Below are 20,947 nucleotides of genomic sequence, written 5' to 3' on the forward strand. Positions count from 1 at the left end.
AAGAAAGAAAGAAGGAAAGAAGGAAAGGAAGACAGGAAGGAAGGAAGGAAGGAAGGAAGGAAGGAAGGAAGGAACAGAAAGAAAGAGAAAGAGGGAGAGAAATAGAGAAAGAAAGAAAGACGGAGAGAAATAGAGAAAGAAAGAAAGAGGGAGAGAAATAGAGAAAGAAAGAAAGAGGGAGAGAAATAGAGAAAGAAAGAGGGGGAAAAGGGAAGAAGAGAGGGAGGGAGAGAGGGAGGAAGGAAAAGAAAGGAAAAAGGAAAGGAAAGGAAAGGAAAGGAAAGGAAAGGAAAGGAAAGGAAAGGAAGGCAGACAGTGCAGGGAGCTGGAAGCAGAGCTCTGGTTCAAGTAATAGAGCTGCAAAGAAGCTCAGGAACAGTGTTCAAGCCCTGAGTTCAAGCCCCAGGACTGGCAGATGAAAGAAAGCAAAGTGAAGCAAAGCAAAGAGAAGAGAGGAGAGAAAGAATAAAACAAAAAGATTCATTTGAGCGTCAAGTAAATCCTAGACCAATTTGATTCACTGAACTCTCTGGGTAAGACTCCCAAACCCCAAGAGAAGACTTAGCGGCTAGAAAACAGGATGGGAGGCATTAGGAGGGCTCTGCCGAAGGCTTTCAGAGTTTGAGCACCCTGCTCAGGCATTTCTGTTCTTTTCTTTTTAATTGTGAAAATATCGTACAGAAGGGTTACCACTACATGAGCAAGGTAATGCGTACATTTCTTATCAAGCATTGTTGCCTCCTCCTTTGTTTCCCCTTCCCATTTCTTCCCATTCCCCCCCACCACCAGCGTCAAAGTTGTAAAGTTCGTTTTTCCACATAACGACTTGTACATCTCATTGTTGCAATGGGTCCAGCTGTATCTCTATCTAAACAATTTGTTTTTTCCCTTCCCCTCCCCAAATTATACCGCTCAGGCATTTCTTTCCTGCATCTTTCTAAGACAGCAATTACGTTACATGGTGTGGGCAAATATAAGCCACTCTCATGAGTGAGTCAAAGATTCTTCTTTCCAATAATGAAGTGGCTAAGGTCAATCGCAAACAAGGTTGAAATCCCGATCAGTAGTAGCTTAGACTATAATGGGAACAAAATCTCTATACTCTGAAAGGCACCCTAGGAACTCAGACCTTCCATGTTATGACAGAATTTTATCCCTATATGTCAGCTTTGCAGATTAGCTAAATCCCAAGTACATGCCTTTAAAAAAAGACAGAGTCCATTCTACAGGAGTACCGATATGTTCCAGAAGAAATAATGTATAGTTCTTGTTCTTAACATGGCCTTTCTAAATTATAAATTCACCTACTACCTAAAGTCCCTGGAAATGAATGTCTATTAGGAAGCTGTTTATGCAAGATCTAAGGATCATATCCGTCCTCCCACCCTCCCCCCTAGTACATTTCTTAGTTAAGCCTTATTTTTTCTTGTCCTTTAAGGGTATAATGACCTATTTTTATACTCTAAATAAAACATAGCTGATAGAAATGGCAATGAACAATAATTTTATAGGAGGAACCAACTTAAAATAGCAAATAATTTCTCTAAAAATCTTAATTTTCTTTTATGAAATGTCCATACATGATGAAATTAGGTCAGAATATACTTAGCTTAGAAGGCAGCTCATTTTCTCCCACTCTAAAACACACACTAGCTATAAGGAGCCTATGGCATTGTTCAGAGATCATGCATTCCTTCCTTAGCGGAATGTCTGCTGATCTTGTCCTTCATTTCAGACTCACCATTCTCCATCAGTGGCACCTCTGTCTTCTCTCCATCTGGCCTCCTCATCCCTCACTTCTACTGTTACATGTTCCACTGATCCCAACGGAAAGAAGAGATAAATAAATAAATGACAAATCAGATTTGGGGATTAAATAGATCTCCAAGGTGTCATTTGGGATTATCTCATTCTCCGAAGTTATATGTCGGCATATCTTATAGAAAGAGAACTTCAGGTAATGGTAATTGAGCTTCCTTTCATAAGACCGTGGCTCCTATTAAAACAATATAGGTGTCACATTCCATCTTAACACTATTAAATATATCTCAGCTTAAGGCTATATTTTCCTCACTATTTCAACTAGATTCATTGATTAATGTAAGTGGTTTAATACTACAGTTATCAAAGATTTTTTTTTCTTTGAAAGTAGCACTGACTTTCAGATTTATAAAATAGCTTATCTTTCCTTTTCAATTTACCAGATGTTTCTGTCACTCCAGTGATAATGTTAGCAATCTGGTATTAAGGTTTAGAAATCCTGTCTGGTGATGTAATAGATAAGGACTTCTATAAAGACTCCATTATTCCCCCTGAGAAAATGAATTGACATGCTAGGCTCAATGCCCTGCTTGTGGTTTATCTCACAAAACTCTTTATCTCTTTCCTTTCTACTAGATAGTCACCATTTTTTCCAAATATGAGTTTTGGTGAATCTTCCCACATTTATTCAAATCTTATGATATTAAATCACTATTCTATTTGCATTTGAATGCTAACTGTATTTCTTTTAAAGATCTGTGGCAGGAGCTAAAGCACTGGGAATTAATCCCAATAAGAGCCTCTAAAGATGGCCTTCCTTGGTATCTAATCAGAAGTATCAACGTCTTGATGGCAGTCCTGCTGGAAATCCTGTCAGGTTTCATTTATTTGAACACATGGGATAAGCAAGACTTCAGGCAAGTGCTTTAAAATAACCACTTTCTTCCCTTTTTTGTATCAGGTCTCTGCAAAGATTGTGCATTGGGAATATAAACTGATTAACAAATATTCACATTGAATTCATGATGCAATTTGATCTGACCCTTATTTGGTTATTGTAAACCATCTTCTCAATGTGAAGTGATATTCCATGGCTTTGCAAGCCAGCATTATCCAGAAAGTGATTTCTGACTCATTTCATCTCTCCAGAGTCCTCCACTCCCCTATTTGGTTATTGCAATCTCTTCTAATAAGCTATAGCAAATGAAATTTCTTGTAGGACTAGAAAGGGCATTGATTCTAAGCACATAATTAACACATTCTGGACTCCTTCTCTTTGTACATTTTAAAATTATAAAATATCTCAGAGAATAGATTATTCTCCCAGTTCCAGAAAGACTCATGGAACAAACACTGAATACTCAAGAAAATACTTCAGGGCAAAATTCTTGCCCATGAGATGATGATACTAGTATGACAAGCAATAAGCAAATCTGTATGTAGAGATTTTTATGCTACTGAAAATTTGTGCATAAAAAGATGGAGAATATGTTGTGCTATGGTAAATTTTAAAATGTATCAGTAAAACCAGTCTCCCACAGGACTTTAGGCCTAAGTAATAGGTAGATTAGCAGGCTAAGTGAATAGAAATACTCATATAGTGCTAATATGAAGCAGAAGAAACTATCTTCTGGGAAATCCAAGCTGTCTGATGGAACAGAGATTTTCCTTTGAGAAGCTGCCAAAGATAAATGTTAGTGGGTGTGTAGAGGGTTTCTGAGAGCCTTTCATACCACAGAAAGCTGTGAGAGTGGATGACAATAGCTGTGCATGAAAATATATCTAATTCAAACATCCAGGAAACATTATACAAAAATAAATGCTGACTAATTTACTAAACTCTTTGGTAGTGTTTCTTCATCATTGAAATTTAGAGATTGGATAAAAATAACTCAAATTTTCTTGGGGTTCTAAACGTTTTACAAAAACACTCAAATAAAACCCTATGTTATATAACATATGCAGAAAATGTACAATGGATCTAGACAAAAAAGTGTCTCATTCAAATGGAGAACCCAGGAAACTCTCACAAGAAACTACAGTGTGCTGAATAAGACGTAAATTGTGAGGGGATTTAAACGTGTCAAATAGAAAACAAAAACAAGCAGCTCTTAGAAGCAATGACATTGACCATTAATGTTGTTTTCTACTTTCCCTCCTCTCAGGGAAACATAGGTGAAAGTTTGATAAGGATTGTACATACATACGTCAATACATGCAGGGTCCTATGCATATTACATGAAGATATCATTAAATATGGCATATGCTGGCAAGAATTCTAGTGGTATAACTTCTGTGAACAAGTAACTTAACAAAATTAATTGCAAGGAACTAAAACATGTTTTGTTGTAGGGGGAAGGTAAAGATGGAGAGAGGGGGAAAGCCAGGTGAAGAGAGGATAGAAAGCAAGTGCAGTCACAATATTCAGTGTACATATGTGAAAATTGAATCAGACTTATTGAGAGAATACTTAGGGTTGGAAGGGATGAGGGTAAATGATAGAAGAGGTGGCATTTATTAAGATGCATTCTACTCACAAACTGCCATTTGTACCACTACTGAAAGAAAAACTTCAACAACAACAAAAATATCTGTCAGCCATTCACTGGGTGCCATTGGCTCTTGCCTGTAATCCTAGCTACTCAGGAGGCTGAGATCTGAGGATCACAGTTCAAAGCCAGCCCGGGCAGGAAAGTCCGTGAGACTCTTATCTCCAATAAACCACTAGAAAACCAGAAGTGGCGCTGTGGCTCAAGCGGTAGAGTGCTAGCCTTGAGTTGAAGAGTGCAGGGACAGAGCCCAGGCCCAGAGTTCAAGCCCCACGACCGACCCTCCCCCCCTCAAAAAAAATATCTGTCAGCCATACTCATCAGAAGATGCATTCAAAAAACTCTTATATCCTAGGAGGTGATATATTCTGCTTTTCTCTGAGGTATTTTGCTGCAATGTAAACTTGGAAATTGACAAAGATGCTCACAAATAACAGGGTTGAAGAGACATATTTTATGGCCCAACATCTTGTTTTTAATTAATTCATTTTAATAACTTTAAGTAGTCATACAAAGGAGTTGCCATTTAACAGGATAGCTTATGACTGTAATGCATCTTACTCGATATCACTTTTTTCAACATGCTAACCCATCCCAGTTTACTCTTAATTTTGTAGGAAACATTTTGAATTTTTTAATTTAATTTAATTTTATTGTAAAGGTGAGGTACAGAGGGTTACAGTTACAGAAGTAAGGTAATGAGTACATTTCTTGCCTACACTACATTTTCTCCCTACACTGAATTCTTAACTACATTCTCTCCTTCTCTTCTTCATTTGTCTGCTCCTTTCCCCTTTTATTTTTCCCTTTCTTTCCTTCATCCCTTTCTTGTTCAGTGAAATGATGAGAAACTATAACTCTCTTTCTGTTAAATGATTTATTGATTTTGTCCCATGGAAAAAAGCCATATGCAAATGTCCTCCAAATTTCCTGCCTTGACTCTTTGTACTACTAAAAGAATTCAAACTCCCAGAAATAAACATAGTCATGAATTGTCTGTCACTAAGATTTTACTTTGGTTAAATTTTACCTCTCAAGGTGTCACAAGATTTAAGAGGTCTGGAAGACCAGGCTTGTCTACTGAAAACCACAATGCGCAAAGGTGGTACATGCCCCCTCATGTTGCACTGTGCACGGATTCTTATTATTTGGAAGCGTTCACCTCTCCGTGTGGACAAGTATTGAGTGGAAGTCTGTAAATAGAGTGGAGAGTGTAATGAAATTGACCTCAAATTATCCCCTCCAACAAAGCTGTTTGCAGATATTTGTCACCTAGTAGCTATCCAGTACCACTCTATGTCTAAAAAAAAAACCCATCTTGTAAGATTGTAATGCCTTTCTGCTGTTATAAAAGAACCACGGGAAAGACATCGATATCATTGTCATACTCGAGTCTCACTTTAAGGAGTTTTCTAGCTTAAGGAAGAAGTCTAAATCACTTCCAAGAGAATTGTTCCAAACCAACAAAAGTTACTTTAATTTGACTCTTCTTCCTTGGAAAATTTGTTTAACAATGATATTTACTTTCCTTTTTTGTTGTAATACTTCTTCTTTTCAAAAAAATTTAGTTATTATGGGTTTTTTATCCTTATATTTTGCTCTGAATCTAGTATGTAATACTTTTCTTATGAAATGTCTTTCAGCTAGTCCTGCGTAAAGGAACTCTCCAACTGAAAGTTGAAAATATTTGAAAAAAAATTCCATCTACAGTAGATATGATCACATTTTTAAAATTTATGTTCCCCCAAGCAACACACTATGAAAAGTATTGATATGACATTGTATTAGGTGCTATAAATAAACTAAAGATGATTTAAAGCACATAGAAGCAGGTGCCAGGTGTATTTGTGATATGCATTATATGTGATGTAAACTATATAATTAAATTTACATATGTTTTCTAGAGGGTGCTCAAATATCTGCAGATTTTGGTATGTACAGGAGTTACTGGAACCAATACCCACTGCCATACTGAGGAAAGATTGTATTCAGCAGTTCCCTGCTTATTCATACAATAGGGTCATAGTATTTCAGACCAGATGTGGTACAAAATTTATGTAGGCACCGTTGTTTCATAGCTTAGGAAGTCAGAATAAACTCAGAGAAGTCAATTCACTGATTCTAAGAGCATTACTGTCTTAATGGCCTTATTTTCACATTTCTCAATTTGTCTCATAAGTCTGTTAGTAAGTTGTCTATTTACTGAATAACTTCTAAGTCACAAGAGAACTATAATGAGAAAAGAAAATCTCAACTCCACTCCCCTCCATTTCTAACTAATATGCATAAATGGAGAATTGAGCAAAAAATACAATAGGATAACCATAATGATGGTAAATACAGTTGTACATCCTCATCTCAAGATTGAAAGGTTAAGTAAGGCTTCCTGAAAGGAAGTATGTGTCATGTGAGAAGAAAAGCTTGAAGTGGTCAAAGTGAAGTTTGGGTGTGGCAAACAAGCCCTTGAGAAAAGAAGTGGGTTGAGTTGGGGGAGAGAAGGGACAGGTGGTGGGCAGATGAGAGCTGGCTGGGTAGCATCTTGGAAAGTTTCCAGTGTGTTCCACAGTTCAATCTTTGTGGTTAGATTTTTAGTGAGTAGACAATTAATAATTTTATCGTTTGCAATCATAACTCTGGCTATGATATGAGAAATGCATAAGATGTATGGCATAGAAAGCTATAAAATTAGAATATTAGTTAAAATACTATTGTCGTAAGCCAGCAAGAGATAGTAATTTTTTTATTTCAACTTGAAAAATTAAAATGAGCCTGCTCCAATATTATAAAAGAAGGACTCTCCTACTACATCTGTATTACCAGGATGGGGGGGATTGTTTATCTTTCAGAAACACATAAACCTTGGCAAGGGAAAACTTCATATTGCATAAGTTGAGACTCCAATCCTTAATTACAGAAATGGTTTATTGCAACCAAGTAATGAAGGAGGAGCAGGCGTAGTTTGAGTTCTGAAGAACACGGATCATGTTTGAAATGCCAGAAAAGCTCTTCCAGCCATGAATAGTCATGCCTTAATTAAAAATAGAAAATAAATTTAAAAATAAGCCTTCTTGAAACCCTAAATACTGGAAGAGTATTTATTTGAAGGCTTCCTCTTCAATTGCAAAAGGCAGTGCCAAAATATCAGCCAAGCTCTTGATTTCTCTGCCAATTCTGACTAGTTTTGTGGTTGTGCAGTAGCTCCTATGCCAACCTATTTTTTAAAAAAATTATTATGAGGTATGAACACTGGCAAAAAATGCAAAAGAAGAAAATGAAATCAAACAATGTGTCATTTGCATTTTAGTTTAAATTCATCCATTAGTGACACAAAGAATGAAATTATGATTTTACAAAAGAAGCACGCATTTACATGAAAGAAATCCATACATTTTGCTTCTAGAAAAAAGCTGTTCAAATTTTTCATTTCATGCCATACCAATGTATTTTGATAAATCAGAGTCTACTAGGAAAATCATTTAGTGGTATGTATTTCATTAGTTGATTTACAGCATCATCCTCAACTTTCTTAGCTTATGCATGTTACAAAAAATAATCACAAAACTCAAGAAAGAAGAATTGCTGCAATGTATATTCTTTTCATGAATTTATATTATTGTTGTCTTTTATCAAAGCATTTCTTTGTTTGCTAAGTACATTTTTGGGACTACATTAATTATTTCAGTTAAAATATTCATCAATAAAATGAAGATCATTCAAATAAAAAATAATAATACTTTACCTTTGACTGAACAAGGAAAAACTATTCAAATATGATTGCTGTATTTTGTTGTTGTATGAACTGATTCCTCACCACCTTTCTACATTCATTGCTTCTGATGTACCAGAGACCACATCCGCTCAGATGTGGACTCCAGGACACAAATGCACCCAGCATGTTCAGCTAATTCTTTTGTAGGGAACCATGCCTTCTTCCTGGAAATGTCTTAGTCATCACCAGGTGTGTATTCAAAAAGTCCTGTTTATGAAAATTTGCCAAATTATGCAGGAAGAAATAAGCAGTATCTTCTTCTTGCTCAATAAACATCCTTACTATGTGATTTGCCAGTGCATAACTCTTTACCTTGCTATATTTTTCCTATCTCTCAATACATTCTGAGAATTTTTCAGTGAATAGAGAGCCACATAGATGAGAGACAGAATAGAATCCTATGTAGATACATAGGATAATTGTAGATGCACACACTTAGGAACTCATATCTAATTCATAATATATGTTACTATTAATTACCATCATGAGCTATGTCCACAGTGCTTGTGATATTACATGGTATTCAAACATGTTTATGAAGTTAAATCATGTTTGTCATACGGGAATAAGATGATTATTAATAATAAAATTATAGTATTCTATTTTCTGCTGATGAAGCAAAAATACTGGAGTGTACTTTTTATATGTTTTTATTATCTTCATATCATTGTACAAAGGAGTTTCCATTCAACAAATCAGTTTATGAATGCAATGGGTCCTCAGTCACTGTGGGTATATTTTTTTTAAGAAAAAAGGACTATTTGATTCATAGTACTAGAGATGCAGAAATGACTAGAAACAGGAGCCAACCAGCATCAACATGGTTCTGGAGAGGACCTTGTGGTAGATGGAATTAGAGTGTGAGCTCTGTGGGAGAGTAAAATGCCCCCGCAGATGGAGAACCAGAGGGATTCAGGAGCCAGGCTTGATCTTCCAACAGCCAAAAGTTCATGTAGGAAGTAATTAGGGTCTATATGAAGTTCATATTAATTCTTTCTCAGAGTGATCACCACAGTGACATAAGAACCTCCTACCACATTTCATCCCTTTTAAGGGATGTATATGGCATACGCAATGAATTTTTGCCTGCATTCTGTTGAAGGGTCAAGATGTTGTAAAGATGACACAGATCAACATGCACTGATTCATAAACTGTTTTGAGAAAGGGCATCTCCTTTATACAATAACTATCTGGAACATGGGTGACCACACTTCCAGGGCATACACCTTTCTTTTTGGAAACACCGTCAAACCATATCTAAAAGGTATTTAAGGAATTTAGCAAGTGTTCACTAATAATCTATCAAAAGAGTATCAAGGAGTTCTCTTTGTGGTGGAGTAGAAAAAATAAGACAATAATAAGAACAAAGATAGGCAATATGGAGAGATGGATGTTAAATAGAGGTAAGTACAAACTATACTAGATATGCAAAATGAAGATGTCAAATTCCTTTGCCCAGTTAAGGAATTAGGTGGAAGTTCACCAAACAAATAAGGTGACAAGAAGGGAAAATTCTATATAGAGACTTGAAAACACTATCTCATTTAGGACCATTTATGATCATGAATGCTTCCTACTTATGATTAAAAGTGAGTAAAACATTGGACACAAATGGGAAAAAAAATTAAGAGAAGATGGTATAGAAGCAGCCTGTGGTGCTTATTCTAGGACTGTTCTTTATCTGTATCTTGGAAGAAGTAGAATGGAAGCAGAGCCCAGAGAACAGGGTATACTTACAGTCTAAGGAAGATAATCCTTCAACATATAATTGATGACTTTGGATATGACTAAACATGTTCTAAGCGTCACAATTCTGCAGTTATATATTGGTTAGAATACATAAAGACTAAAAGGATAGAATGCCACTATGAAGTTTTAAAGGTTAAACCATCAAGCATGGATGGATCTGATTATGATTGGGGCAATTTTGTAAGAACTAGAAAATTGTCAGAGACATACAAATTGTAACTACCATCCTTTAACACTTTTTATATGGAGAGAGACAACATATATGTATGTCATGACAGGACAACATTATAGCAGAGTTACAATGATTTCAGACAGTACTCCACAGAGAAATCTTGTTAAAGAACAAGCTCCTATATCCTGGATATATATTTGGATTTTGAAATCAATAACTCAGGGCTTACAAGATCTGGATCACAAAGTATGAATTCATTCTTGGGAGGTATGTTATGCAGGGTTAGCAAAGCAATATGTTTTCTTCTCATAAGTAGAATTTCATAATATTATTTTGAATTAATAAAATAAAACTGGACTGTTTCCTGCTACTACATTTATATTCATATATTATTATTTAAATAAATTTAAGATTGCCTAAGGAAAGTAAATGGTAAACCATATTCAATTCATTTATCCAACTTTTTATGTTGCATATAAACACTATACTCAGATTTAGAACTGAAAATAATTAAACATTCAACATTAGTGTTATCAACACAGCAGAAAGAGAAAGGAAATTTAAAATAGAGAAACTCAAAAGAACCTAACTTTTACATTCTCGATTTTGACATGTAATTCTTCAAACCTTACAATCCTTTAAAATAGCTATTTATATTCTATTTCTTTCCTAAATTTAACTACACATTTCCCATATGAGACTCAGGATGCTGACCTATAAAAAAAAAAAAACTCCAAAGTATATAGGATGGAAATAGTAGAGGTTCATAATGCACTAGGCTGTTATTTGGTCTGAAAATAAATTGGTTTTCTTTAAGAACAGACCCTTATTCAAAGACAATATTGTAGGACCTGCCTGTTCCCTTTACTTCCCCATCCCTTTCATGCCACAAGAGCTGAACTACTTTTAAATTTCAAAGGCTGAGGTCAATCTCATCCATTGAGGGGGAAAAATGGTTATTTCTGATAACTAGTCTTCAATCTACATCTCATTTGTTAATTCCGTTCTGTGAGTTTTTTAGTTATTCCAAGTTGAAATGCTTTTCTACACCAGAAACTAAGTTCTCCCTGTGTATTTTGAGAGTTAAGGTACAATCCTTTTTCCTCCTCTCTCTCAACACTATATCTCTGGAAGGAATCCTGCCTCTGAACTCTGGTCCTGAGAGCCTTCTACCCAGGATAAATATTCCCTGTGCAGGCACCATGCTGCCTTACCTTTATCCAATTCCAATATTATAATTTTTATGAGCTCCCAATCTAGGAGTTCCATGTATCTATCCTTCCTGATCTTTTGATTGGTCTTTGGAGCTCTGTTGTAAAATACTCTTCTTTATCTCTTCTCATTGCCAAGGGTAACATGGAATTGTACCACAGTTTTGTGATCTTGAGGTTAAAAAAGAAGAAGAACAAGTGAAAAATACCAAAGGTCAAGAAACCTTCCCAATGTCTGTATGTTCCCAGATTGACTTGTTGAAAAATACTCTCCCCTGCACTATATAACATAGACAAGATTCATACATTTTACTTTTTTTTCCAGAGCTGATGACTGAACTCAGGGCCTTGTGCTCACCAGGCAGGCACTTTTCTACTGAGCTAAGCCCCCAGCCCCCACATTTTAATTGTGCAAGTATCTATCACAAGGCTAGGCACAGACCTTCTTCCACTTCTCCATTCATGGCCTTAAACCCAGCTGGTCAACCAGAAAAAGTAAACTTTTTGTTACTCACACATTGGTTAAGATTTGTTTTTATTTATTCCCTTCAGTCCCTGAACTTTATCTGAGTCCCACTCCCATACAGCACACAACTCCCCCTTAAGAGTTACTTCAAAAACTAAGCTTGTTTTCAGTAAAACATTGTCTTGACAACAGTCAGATCACACAACCCTTTCCCGTACCTGGCTTCTTCTGTTCTTATTATTCTCCATTATCAATGGAAACTCCTTTGTTCCTAAAGCTGGAGATGGGTTCGATCTCATGGTTAGAGACATCTTCTTGTTGCTCTCTGCCTTCTAGTGAAATTGTCCCTTTGCTTGCTTTTGCAGTAATCTAACCTTCCTAATACAGTCTCTCCTTAAAGTGAACTTTGTTTTTTGTTTACATCAATGAGCTTTCTGTCTGTATACATGGTGTGGTTGGACTTCCTCTTGTCAGGATAGTTTTGTCCTCTATATCCACGAAATGCATCAATTTATACATACAATTTGGCCACCACAATCCTAGGCCCTTCCCAAAGACTGTCACAGTTAAGAGTCCATGAAAACAAGTCATTAGGTTGAATTTCTTCAATTAAAATTTTCCAAAATCATTTTGTACTAGTCATCAATTTACAAAGAAACACTGCTTTTTGTATGTTGTCTAATATTGTTCAAAAATACCTGAATTTCATTGACAGCAAATTATATCTCATCTCACACATTCAGGATGGAAGATGATTTTCAAGAGTTTGTTAGAAACTCGGTGACAGAAATGTAATAGCAATTTTCAATAATTCTCATTATTCAGAAAAGTGCTTCATTACCAACCAGGCATAGAAAGAGAGTCATTTAAATTTGAAGTTGTGAAAGCTATGAGGCCACAGTTTAAGTTCAGTTGAACTTAAGGATGAGGTTTTAAAATATATCCCAAAGCCAGATACCAGTGCTTATGCCTAGCTACTAAGAAGGCTGAGATCTGAGGATCTTGATTCAAAGCCAGCCTAGACAGAAGAGTCCCTGTGAGATTCTTACCGCCAATTAACCACCCAAAAACCAGAAATGGAGCTGTGGCTCAAAATGTTAGAGTGCAAGTTTTGACAAATTAGCTCAGGGACAATGCCCAGGCCCTGAATTCAAGTCTCAGGACTGACCCAAAAAAAGTCACAATCCTTTCTTCTATTTCCTTTTTAAAAAGCCATAGTTAGATATAGTGTTCTTTGAAGGAAGTTGACATAAAAGCTCAGAGAGTACTTATCTTACAAAGTCAGATAAATATACTCCTTCATATGCATAAATACATATATGTATGCATAGACAGTAATCTCTCCATTAGTTATGCAGAAAACAGCAGCGCTGTGTCCTATAATTAAGTAGATCAAAATACCATGAGTGGATTTATTTTCCAGTAATAATAGGACATCATCTATGGGTTGAATTTTCTTGATGTGAACGTCTCAGACTCCTCTCTATTGAAGGTTTGGTGATGATGATGATGATGATGATGATTATTATTATTATTTCATTGGTTGTGGGGCTTGAATTCTAGGCCTAGGTGCTGTACCTCAGCTCTTCAGCATAAGGCGAGCCCTTCCACAGCATCACTTCCAGTTTTCTTGTGGTTTATTGGAGATAAGAATCTCATGGACTTTCTTTCCCAGGCTGGCTTTGAACTGCAATCCTCAGCCTCCTAAATAGCTAGCTAGGATTACAGGCATGAGCCACCTGTACCCAGCATAGGTTTGGTAATTATTGAAGGAAGGGGTTTCTAAGCACTAAGCCTACACCAAACTGCAGTATGGTGTTAAGTGGCTCCAGTTTAGGAAAAGCAAATTGATGGGAAGGAATCTTTATCATCAGTACCCACAGCCCTGCAGCAGGTCCAAAATGTGTCCATTCCAGCCTAGAATGGAATATATTGACAGCCATTCAGAGTATTATAATGCTAAGAAGTTTGGGGGTTTGGGGGATTTTGTTTGTTTGTTTAGTGTTAGGGATTTTTTTGGATGTGGTATAGGAGGCTGAATTCACACTTGCTGGCACATATTGTACCACTTTCATGAAATCTGCAGCTCTATTTGCTTTTGTTATTTTGTAGGATGAGTTCTTGAGTCTTTCCCTAGACCATCCTGGGCCAACATCTTCCTGTCTAGGCTTTCCAGTAGAGCAGGATGACAGGTGTCCACTCTTCCAGTATCTGAGTTTTGTGAACCACAAAGAAAAACTATAGATACAAGGGTAGTAAATTGAAATACTTTAGAATCTAAGTGTAATCTGGAAAGCAATTGATAGAAATGTTCCTTCTTTCAGAAGGTTGACATTGCCCTTTTAAAAGAAATATTTCACTTCAGCTAAATTATCACTGGTTCATTTACTTCAATTCCTTTCAATGTCAGTTACTTTAAGAATAAATGGCATAATGTGGTTATGCCAACTCTGATAAAAATATTTTCCCGCACCATCAAATATTGTAAATAATTATAAACACTACAAGCAGTGATTACATGCCAAAATTATGCATACTGCCTAAAAATCACATTTCTTATGTTTTTGAATATTCATCACCTAAGTCTACTGAAGTAATTCGAATGATCAACTCATTACTAAATCTATCAAGGTGAACATAGTGCTGTATTACTTCACATTCTTCCATTTTATATTTATTTTCTGAGTACCTACTATGTGCCAACCATTGTGCTTCTCAGGTTTATCAAAATGAATAAACTAAGAAGTTTGCACCTTAGGAGAGTTAACAATTCTTAACATTTCCTACACATTTAGAGTGTCGAAAGCTTCAATATTTACCTCCAAACATATGAATAATGAGAGCAATATATTAATTTTTCATCTAAATAACATGCAATATTATTAAATAATATCCCCTGGGAGGCTCAGAGGCATCACATGTTTATTGCTAGATAACATTTTGCTCCTACCTGTAATTCTAGGTACTACTGAGGTCTGAGCAGTTTGAAACTAGCCAAGCAAGAAGATCCATGAAACTTGTACCTGTAATTAGCTACTAAAATGCAGAAAGTAGAGATGTAGGTCAAGAGACTGAACACCAGAACCCTGAGTACAAAAGCCAAAAGCCAGTGCCCAGAGTTCAATCTCCAGTACTAACACACACACACACACACACACACACACACACACACACACTCACACGCATACAACAGATTGAGATCTTTCTTCAATTCTACCTGCTCACAAGCTTCTCCCTAGTCACCCTGTGACATGTTGCTTGCTTTAGATCTTTTGTTTTTTGCATTTTAGTCAAAGTAAATTCTTTCTGTCTGATTAAGTATATCCATGTTGCAATTCTTTAATTTTATTGACTAGCTGACAAATAAATGACAATGTCTTTAACTGAAACCAGTTCTGCATCAGTAAAAGTCTTTCCTGTTAAAAATACAGTTTCTGAGCCATCCAGGTAGAAGGCATTACCAATGGTCAACCTCTTGCTTACCCATTGCCAACCACAATGCTGGCACATGAATGCCTCAAAACATCTCGAGACGAACAAATGTAGTTCTGTTGGAGCAAAAGACATTGCACAGCTTGAAAGAGCTGCTAGCACTTTATCTTTTCTAATTTTAATCGTTCCTATTTTATGACAAGACATTAACTAATACCCTTTTATGAAATGAATGCCTTGATGTTAATTATGAAGCAAGACTTTTATTTGTAATAGAGCTAGGCAATTTAACACCTTCTTGACACTTTCTAGAACAAATGTATTATCGTAATTCTTTCAGTGCATTGGAGGAAGTACATAAAAGCTCCTGAAAATTGTTCATTTTGCTTACATGAAGCCGTTAGCTTAGTTAATTACAAGTCATTGTCTTGCTATTATTTTTCGTATAATTTCTTTCAACATTGCAATTTAGTGAGAACATGCACACTTGGAAGCAACCAAAACAAAAAGGAGACTCTACAGTTATCTGGAATGGGCAATGGAGGTCCCACATTCCTCAGACCCATGGCATCTTCATCATTCACTGCCTGAAAACACTATGTACATAATATCTGCCTGCCCAGGTCCACTGCTGCTCATCTCTCAAGAAGACATTTATTTTTTCCCCAATTTCCTCTCCAACCAAGTTTTCCTGTTTTCTACTGACGCAAGCTGGATTGAGTGTCCCTTATCAATCCAGAGAAATTCAAGACATGAGGACTCTGCTCTTATGGATAAAGTCCATTCACGATGTAGGAGTTGATGGCTGAACAGTTATCTCTAGCATGGTCAGCGACAGATAGTCTGTCCCTTGTATATGACTCCCTTGCCATATGAAGCAAGAGATGTCTTGGGTCTCTGCAGAGCTCCCATCAGTCAAAAGGCACTCATTCTTGGGCTCTCAATCTTAGCTTTCAGAGCTTCCCAAATCATGGGCTGAGTAAACATTACCTGTTTATTTTTCAGTCCTGGTGGGTTGAACTCAAAACTTCATACATGCAAAGCAGACACTGTATTGCAGCTGGCAGTCCATTTTGCTTTGATTATTTTTGAGATAGCATATCGCATTTTGCCCAGGATGACCTGGACTGAGAACCTTCTATTTTCTGAAAATGGATTGACAGGCCAACCCATTATGTCCAACCTTTTCTGCTGACCTAAGGTCTTATATGTATCTTTACCTTGATTGGCCTGGAACTGAAATCCTCCTTATGTCAGCCACCCATGTTAGATAGACAGGCATAAACCACTGCACCCAGCTTTGGGTTAAGATGGCAGTCTCTGGAGCTTTTGCCTGAGCTAATCTAGCAATGTGATCCTTTTGACTTCAGACTCATAATTAGCTAGGATTGCAACCCTGAGCCCCCGTACTGAGTTAAACCATTTCTCTTTGTAAATTGCTAATTCCATTGTATTCACTTTTGGGAGTAGAAAACAGAGTAACATGGATTAATATGCATGGATGGATGGATGGAAGGATGAATATGAGGGGAAAAAAGTATTTTAAAAGAATTTAAACAATTATTGACTCCAGTTATGCTAGTTTATAGATCTACTGGGAGTTTCTTGACCAATAATTACCAAGAAACAATCTTCTAGTTGTGATTTTGTCCACAGATTTCATAAAACACAGTATAAATAGTGTATTTAGCAAATAGCAGGAGCAATTCTTAGATAATGAATAAATGGGGAGATCAATTGCTCACCTATTTGTAGCTTGAAATCAATCAGGTTGGCATGCTCTTACACTATGGAAACATCCAAATGCTACAACTCAGGTTTTTAATTTAGTTTTTGTTTTATCAGCACATCATTGTTAAGCCCTTCATAAAACTATAAAACCAAAACTAAGGAAAATACCCAATATAACAAAGTTCCTTATAACTTTATCATGTTACATTGCTCACATTTTTTATTGAAAGTCGTTTTTATACTTGTGCTTTAATTTCTATTGTTAGAGTTATGAGTTTGATATGGTCTTTAGCAATTTTATAAATTAACACTTCTTATTTTTATAAGTTCAAAACTTATTATGCTAAAGGCTCAACAAAACTAGCCCAACCTGTCTGGATAGCCTATCATTTTATAGTTCTACTGAAATCCCTTCTCCCCTGCAATCTTTTCTATTTATTATAGACTATCTTTAAATTGCTGCCCTTCCTCTTAGCTTTTTTAAGACCTCTTTTCTGGTTATTCTCTTTCTATGTACTGAAGTCAGATCTTTCTGTAGTAACTTTCTTATAATGAAAAAAATATGTCATATAACCCCAGCAGAAGGATATCTTTACACTTTGATTTGTATTTGTGAATAATGTCCTTACATCATATGAACAACAAAGAAACAAAACCTAACGATCAGAACAAAGATAACTTCTTTGAACACTTACTGAAAAATAATTTTAACAAATACTTAAAAAAAGAACAAAGATAAGAACCAAATCATATCCAAGTGATGAGTCATTAAAGACTATATGTTAGTTCTGAGTAAGAAGTCTTGTTCGATTTTTTAAATCTCAGATTTGTGGAGAAAAATGCTAAAATCATGTTTAGATGCTGCTTACTAATTCTCCTTTTCTAATTTTTGAGGAGTCAATTTTTGTAAGTCTAATATAAGACATTTGATTAGTTTTTGTTAACATTAATACTGGTAAGTGTGAAAAATAAAATCAACCTAGAAAATTTTATTTTAAATATGTACTACATTGTATCTTTCACAGACTTGAGTAAGGCACAGGACTAAGGCCAAATTTGCCTTTGTGAGGCTATTTCATAATTATACTAGCATCTTTTTTTTGTCATTCGTGGTGCTTGAACTCTGCGCCTGAGGGCTATCCCTGAGCTCTTCAACTCAAGACAAGCACTCTACCACTTGAGCCACAGCTCCACTTTCAATTTTCTAGTATTTAATTGGAGAAGAGGCCCCAGGCTGGCTTTGAACTGTGATCCTCAGATATCAGCCTCCTGAGTAGCTAAGATTACAGGCATGAGCCACCAGTGCCTGGCATCAGTGTCTTTTCAAATCAAGCTTTATTATCTACATTTACCTTGTCTTTCTCTTTATACTAAGAAAAAAATTTTTATGTCAATTGAGAAAGCTTGAATTCCATGGTAGTATTATCCCACAAGCATACGTGGGGTATTGGAAGATATATGAGCGATAGGCACATTGGGTCCTGTTCTTATTTTCTTACCTTTAAGTAATTTGAAACTAATCACAATTATGTATTGAATAGTTGTGAAGAACAGGGATGCATTTGGAGTGATGCACACATGACAATTTCCTCTTTTGTTCTAATTACTAAGCATATGTACACAAAGTCATCTGTGATGCCATGAAGTGATTAAATCTTACTGGACTACTGGGATATAAGCTGTTCTATCATTGACCAAAATTTTCTGTGTTCACAGGACTTGCACAGTCAAGATACTGTCAGAGTATATATAAATCCTCTATCCAAAGGCATGTTCACAAATAGTTACAATCCCCAAGCAGTAAATCTTCCCTAACAATAGTAGGAAAAAGTATTCTATATTGTATTTAAAAATCAGTTTGTTTTCTTCTCTTGTAGAAATGAGATTCCTTTAATGTTAAGAACTGCCTTGAAGGAGATAACCATAGTTGGGATAGATGAGGAGAATGATGGAAGGAGTGACACTGATCAAGAAGCATGGCACTAAATGACCACAAGCCATGCTGTATTAAAGTCACCAAAGTCACCAGCACAACCATGTTCACTGCAGCATTGTTTACCAAAGCTAAGATATGGAATCAACCCAGATGTCCCTCAATGGATCGAGAAAATGATTTGTATATGTGTGTGTGTGTGTGTGTGTGTGTGTGTGTGTGTGTGTGTGTGTGTGTGTTTGTGTAATGGAAGTCTATGCTTCCATCAGAAAGAATAATATTGCCTCATTCATAAGGAAATTGAAAGACTTGAAAAAAATATTGAGCAAAGTAAGCCAGATTCAAAGAAACATAGGCTGCATGCTTTCCTTCATTTGTAATAATCACAATGTGCCTATAAATTTACAAGTAAACCCAATGGATAGTAAAAGACCCATAATTACTCCTGGACATGATTAATTAAACAGCACTCTAAATATTCCCACAGTGAGACCGAAGGAGGATTTGTTTAGAGAGAATAGGAAGAGCTCAATAGCTATGTGCATATGACCATGTAAAATGATGGTTATCAAAATGAACTACAAGAAATGGAAACAAGAGGATTTTTTAATTGTACTGTGTGCAATTCCTTTTTCTTTACTTTTTTCTTTGGTTTATTCCCTTTTGTCAATGTGTTTGATTTCTGTACCCTTTGACTTGTATAGACATATATATGTCTATCTGACTTGGGGAGGGGAAGGAAAAGCACAGAAACAGTGGGACAAAGGGTGAACCAATTTAGCAGTGATATTCACTAGATGTTATGCAGTAAATGAGTCTACAACTTGGTGGGGGGTGGTGAGAACTGAGGAGAAAAACTGGAGTGTGTGACATGGTTCAAAAGGAGATGTATTCATTGCCTGATTTATGTAACTATAACACCTCTGCACATTTCCTTTACAATGTTTTTTTGAAAAGAGGAATAGCATTCTAAATTAACATGGTGGATTTTATATAACTACTTAAAGATAAAAATAAAAGGTGGAAAACAATGTAACAAAAAAGATAACTCAGAATTTTAATTTAGGAATATGCCTTTTAATCTCTAAAGAGTCATAGTATGTAGTTTCTTCAAAATATTTGTGAATATTAAACAGCTTTCTGTTAACATCTGCTTAGTTTTGCAGACAATAGTTATTCAAGAAATGCTGTTTTGAAATATTGTTGTTGAATTTACTACCAATTCCCAAATATTTTTGCTATTCACTTGCTAAATTAGAGCCATATGGGTTTGTTTAGACAGCTTAGAATATAAAATGTTGTAATGCACGTAGCTCCCTACTGCTCTCAGGCTAAGAAAAATATTATCTAAGAGTTTATTTCATGATTTTTGACCCTTTCCAAATTGGAGCTAAATTATAATTCTGAGCATTCAATTTGCTATTTATTTTTCCTTGTTGTCAGTAGATCAATATATTTCCCTAAAGGTAAATATTCTATTTCTAACAGTAATTCCCATTTAAAATATTTCTTAAAACTTTCTGTTAAGGAAGTCAGAAAAAGTAGAGTTGTTTACATTGGATCTTTTTCTCTAATATTGCATTTTAATCTAGCTTTCCATTCGAAAAAATAACTGTGGAATGATGGCAAATAAAAAATGACATTCTGTAATTCTTCCATTCACTATTTCCCCAGCACGTTAAAAAAAAAAAAAAAAAAAAAAAAACGAAGTCACCTTGTCAAAAAGATTCAGCATTTTATTAAGATGTGTAGAAATCTGTGTATGGTGCTTTCAAAATATTTATCCACTCCAAGGGTGGGGCTGCATATTGAATAAGAAACACTTTTTCTCATTTTTATAGTACAAGTGATGCATTTCTACAATTTCTACTGGCTCTAACACAACGTAGCTCTGTACTGCTTTCACAGTGGGTAGGAATGTCAATGTGTAGATTGTGTACCCTCCTCTGCCCAGAATCACCATGTAGGCCTGTGATTATTTAATCATTATTTGCATCAATAGACTCCTTCTGACCCAACAATGAGTTTATTGTATGGTTCTCACTTTAAGTCATTGGTGAGAGCATCTCATTGACTAGAGGGCTCCATGTGCGCTCCTCTGGATAGCAGGTGTCATGACAACTCCCAGAGTGAGGAGCATTCACACTCACAGATGATGTTTCTCATGGGGGAT

This window comes from Dipodomys spectabilis, unplaced genomic scaffold (assembly GCF_019054845.1).
Source record: "Dipodomys spectabilis isolate Male_0828 unplaced genomic scaffold, ASM1905484v1 ptg000009l, whole genome shotgun sequence".
NCBI lineage: Eukaryota > Metazoa > Chordata > Mammalia > Rodentia > Heteromyidae > Dipodomys > Dipodomys spectabilis.